This window comes from Cynoglossus semilaevis, chromosome 5 (genome assembly GCF_000523025.1).
Source record: "Cynoglossus semilaevis isolate Cse_v1.0 chromosome 5, Cse_v1.0, whole genome shotgun sequence".
NCBI classification, from domain to species: Eukaryota; Metazoa; Chordata; class Actinopteri; order Pleuronectiformes; family Cynoglossidae; genus Cynoglossus; species Cynoglossus semilaevis.
The window spans coordinates 16,039,849-16,045,337 of record NC_024311.1 but is presented as its reverse complement, the minus strand read 5'-3'; the positions used below and the strand labels follow the sequence as shown (position 1 = coordinate 16,045,337).

The window sequence follows — 5,489 nt, the reverse complement described above, 5'->3', positions numbered from 1 at the left end:
AGTTAAAGCAATTTGATTTTTTTTTTTAAAGAAAGCAATTAATATATTTTCTCTGAATCATTGAGGCTCAGTAAGACTAGTGTTTCTCAAGGTGTTTCTTAAATATTTCTTCACTGAAAAACACCACTTGGAGTTTCTACTTTTAGGCGCTCCAACTGCAGTCCTAAATATTCTTCTGTTTTCTGTGAGGTGCATGTGTAAAACAATCTGCTTGATGCTCAAGCTAACAGCAATTTTGGAATATGCGACACTTAAAATCCACTGTCCTGATAGAGGAGATGTGACGATGTGTGTGTACATTATGCTCGTATTATACAGTATGCCTATGTAAACGTGTGTGTGTGTGTTTAGGCGTGAGGTGGGGGGTCTTTGTGTCCCGTTGGTGATCCAGACCTGATTTCATTCTCCGAGTGTCTGGGATCTGCTTGGCATGCTCTGCGTCTCCTTTCTCTCCTGCTATAGGCTCCACTGGCTATAGCTTGTGGCGCTCCCAGAGGAGTGAGCTCTTTCCACTAACAAAATGCAAAATACAAAATTAATAAAAACACCCTTTGAAACCGACAAATATGCCCCAGGCAAACTATCGGCCCGTCGGCTCCTTAAAATTTAATCAGTATTTTTTTCTTTATTTATTTATTTTCCATGGCCGTGCTCATCTTTTTAATAACACGTTGCCCAGACTGTCTGTATACAAAGTTTTCCTCTGTCAAGAATTACATGGGGCCTGTCAGTTCATGGTCTCTCTCCCTCAGGGGGCTTTCTCAGGAGAATAAACTAAGCAGATTAAAAACAAAAAAAAACCCCAAAAACCTCAGTCCTTGTTCTCACCTACTCTGGTTTATTCCATTTACTCTACGTCTGACCGTCACAGGGACCTCCAACCTGGAAGGTCCTGAGTGATGATGTAGAAAAGGACTTCTGTCTGGACCACTGCACCATGGGTAAGCAGTACTTCAAGTGGAAAATGGTATATGTTGCATGGTAACACTGAATTCAAAACTCTAGAAGACTGATTTAACATGCACTCATTATAATTTAATTATATTAACACTGACTTTCAGCGTGAGATGACAGACTGTCAGGACTTTATCTAAGTGTCAATCATGATCTCCATCCATCTATCTATCAGAGCCTGTGTGCACAGCTCTACCACAGGAAGGATGACTAACTGGCAGCAGCAGAGATTCACACACATTTACACATTAGCACCTATTTTATGGTCCCAGTGTTCTTGTGCATTTATTTCTATGTGATTAAATGAACTCCTTCTGTTATAGGTGGGCAGGATTCAGCCCGCATGCCAACAGTTGATAATCACTGATGTACATTAGGTGGTCTCTTAGAGGGCCAATAACTGTAAATACTGCCTGGTGTGCATCAAACGTAACAGAGAAAAGGAGATAAAAATTGTATATGTGCGTATGTGAAATGTAAATGTAAAATACATTTCTGAGTTTTCAAATTTTACACCATAAATAAACACTGAGTGTCTAAAATATCAACCCCACTGTATGAACAAACGTGATCTTTTTGTTATTTTTTGCTGCAAATTAAAATGCAGACATTATATCTTAAAAATGTGATCATTGCTTGCAAATATTTCTGCTGTTACCAATCTGATGTTCACCATACCATCCTTGTTCTTTTTTCCGCTGCATGTCACACATTAGTGACTCCGAGAGAAATTCCCTCTGGCAGTTTGTTTTTTTTTTTTTTTTTTTTTGCCTCTCCTCTGTGTAAAAAGCTTCCAGTTTTGTGCAGCTTCTTTGCTTTTCTTACTTTCTTAGTTATTAATTAAGACCATGAGAGTCGATGCTTTCAGCAGAGAACTGGCCCAAGACAAGAAATGCTTGAACTTCTTTGCCATAAATATTAAAAAGCAATATATTATGCATATTATTCTTTAAATACCACATAAAGTGTGTTTTTGTGGCGAAATCTTAATTTTGCATATGCTTTTAAGTAACGTACATTAATTAATAATTAGCATTAAATTGATGGAGCCCGCTTTGGTTCTGTCAATCAAACTTGCACAAACCCCCTCTGACACTTTTCTGTCTCACTCCACTCCCAGCTGCCAGGCCATCATTGTTCACGCCAACATCTCAGAGTGGAGCAGAATCAGCACATACTCTGCCACCCAGCACTCTGATAGCTGTACTTAGTACACTACCAAGGTCATTAAAGGAAATGTGGGGTTTAAAAAAAAAATCACAAGTGCAGTTCATCTGTAATATTTACCATGACATCACCGTTGAAGAAACAACAGGGAGTGAGAGAGGAAGTGATGTTCCTGGACCACACCAGGTTCCATTTAATTAATTTTAATTTTAAGTTTAATTTTGTCTTTTGCATAATGTTCTCCCATTGACACCATTTAAGTTGAAGTCTTCTCATAAGATAATAGTTTTGTTTTTTTAATCACAAACGATGGAAGAGCCATGGGGACAGTGCTCAGATTTTTTTTTTTTTTGGTCATATTTCCCTTGGTTTCCTTTTTCTCAGGCCAGCTGACAGACATTCCTGGACCTGGGACGAAATAATCCCAGGTTTGTGTAACTCTTTTACAACTTTTACTTTTTGTAACTCACTAGTCAGAGAGTAGACGTAACTGAAACTTCTCTCTCCCCTCGCAGAGCATCATCATCATGACAGCAGTAAAGTCACTGTTGGACAAATGTGTTCATTTTCTACCATAATTCATTTGAGTCTTCGTAGATTTGTATCAAGTGGGACAACTGCCGCCCCCCCACCCCACCTTCACTGAATTTGCCTTCATTTAAACAGAAACGCGGGTGAGTTTCAAGGGACAGTGCCTTTGATGTGAGCAATTTATGAGGCTAATTATACAAACAGGATAATAACAATGGAGAATACAAGCAGTCTGTGCGTTTGTGTTTACCCCTCCTGTGGTAACATCACAGAGAGGTCCTTAAGCCATACCAAAACACGTGACGCGTGGCACATTCACACACACAGGACTTCGTGACAACAAAAAAAAAGCAGCCGGATTAATCCTCAGTTGTCCGCGGATCATAATGATCATAATAACAACAAACAATGAAAAATGCCTGACATCAAAGGAAATGATATGCATTTAAAATGACATCGAGTTTGAAAAAAAAAAAAAGAAAAGACAAACGCAGGATTGTTGATGCTCCGACTTCCTCCTGGAGTTACTTGACATCATTTTCTATCTAGCTGCAGGACAATACTTGCATTATCATGCGAGCCCCTTAGCCCAGGCTAACAGAGCGCTTGTTTGCATATTTATTGTATATTTGCACATTCATGCACTGCTCCCAACTTCTCAGTAAGATTGGCTCAGTGTCATTATTTTCTCTCTGTTGTGTCTCTTCCAGACACAGGTCTATGGAGGACAGAGAAAGACGAAGAGTTACACTTTCAGACAGGAATCCATTTAAAAGGCCTGCGATAACAAGCTTCTCTCTCTCTGTGACGTTTGTTCAAAACCTTGTACAGACATTAAATACAAAAGCCTCAGATGTTCTTCAAAAAAAAAAAAGACAACGGTGGTAAATTTTTCATACAAAACACGGATTCCACCTGTTCAGTTGAAACAAATGGGCACCTCTGCACGGAGCCATCTTTCATCATGCGGCCTATTTTTTACAGCATGCCTTTTCACTCGCCCATGCATTAGAAGTGCTTTAAATTTGGAATCACAGCACTCTTCAGGTTCAAATAATGAGCATTTAATTATTGACAGGGAATGAATATTTAACAGAGACACTGGTGACTGACTCTGTTGGCCTCATATGGAGCGATATGAAGGAGGACATGTGGTCTCCATTACCCAGAAGCACTCAATACGCAATGAAATCGCAGCATTGCCATTTTAGACCTAAGCCGTATCAGTCATGAGTACAGGTCTGCAGCTGTGCCAACTACGAATATTACTTCATTGCAATACATCCAGTGTAATGTATACATTATTTTGTGTATTTTGGCACACGTCTAATTGAGGGCTGTTGAAATAGTCAAATGTCACAATTAATAATGATGCCAATTATCATGATTAATTGTGATTGTTATAAAGTATGATTAATTAAGGTAAATCAGCATTCTCAAATATGCCCATATAAAACTGTATACTTCTGAAAAGGTAGGTACATGTATGTGTTTCACACCAGTTTTGAAGTAATCATGGAACTGTTTCTCAATAAAGTCTCAAAAATACAAAATATTTATAATATATACAATTGTTATCATTTTAAAATGAGATTCACAGACTTTGATTTTAGATATTATTATTCATCTTGAGCTTGTAGAATGTGTCCATTGTCACAGTTGTCGAGAAATTCCTTCAAAATTTTAATAACTGTTTTAAGTCCCTGACAATCCATTGGACAGATCTGTCAGTCAGCTCCACAGTTGTTGCCACAGTGACTCAGTGTCAGTGTACAGAAGATTACACCGTCAATTATTGACGAAACTTGTACCGAAAATGTGCTGTTGGTCATTTGCAGCTGCACCTAAATGGATTTTATTTCCACTTTAATCCCACATTCTGGTGTGGAACAGTCTTCACCCGTCAGCCCAGCAGGCTTTGCCAACAGTTTACAAATGTGCCAGTATTTAAAATGCTATTACTTTAACAAGAAAACTACACATACTTAAATCAGAGTTTCTTTATGTCCGTCCTCACTGACGGAGCTCAGGCCTTGTAATCCTACAGTACTGTATATTTCCTACTCTGCCAGTAATTAAATATGTACCATCCTATTAAAACCTTTTATTGGAGCAAAGAAATATGGCTTTGCTCTGCTGTCACGAAGGTCATTTATGTCCCGTTATAATTAGTTGGATGGCAAGTGGCAAATCATGCCCCAATTTAGCCAGCTTTTCTGGATGTTTTTCTTTTTCTTTTTTTTATTTTGGAGTAAACATTCAGCTCCGGTCAGTGGATTCACAACTCTGAGCTCGTCCCCCCGCCCCTCCTTTGTGGTTTTCCTGTCTGTGTTGGTATAATGGTTAATTTATCCCAAACCTCACCAGCCAAACCCCCTGCAAGGCCTCTGACAGCTGAGAAATGTCATTACAGGCCATAATGAAGAATGAAATCAGTTATACCATCGCCACACGCCCAAAATTTAATTAGCACCTCTGAAGGTCAGCTCAAATGCTTTCCTCATGATGTTTTCATGTGCACACAATGTTTGATTGTACATGCGAGTCCACTTTGATTTTTCTATCAGGGTATGGCACCGCAACAGGAGGGGGGGAAAAAACACACGGAGAATAGTGTAATTATGACATTGAGCGTAAAGTGTAAAACCTATGGCTGCCAGAAAAACAAGAAGTGACACGACAAAGGCAACTGATAAGACATTGAGATTGAAATGAGGTGTGGAGTTGAGCCCTTTTATCATCCACTGCAATTCCTTCACACAATGCATAATTAGAGCTCCTCCTCTGGAGTGACACACGGGCTAAGTGTTGCATCAATTTGCAGATCATTTAGTCTT

General features: G+C 39.1%; 1 long non-coding RNA gene across 4 annotated transcripts in view; it reads right to left on the bottom strand.

Moving 5' to 3' along the window:
* LOC107988562 (uncharacterized) overlaps positions 1-5,489 on the bottom strand; it is a 55,099-nt gene that overhangs the window by 29,438 nt on the left and 20,172 nt on the right. The gene's annotated exons all lie outside the window — the stretch shown is intronic.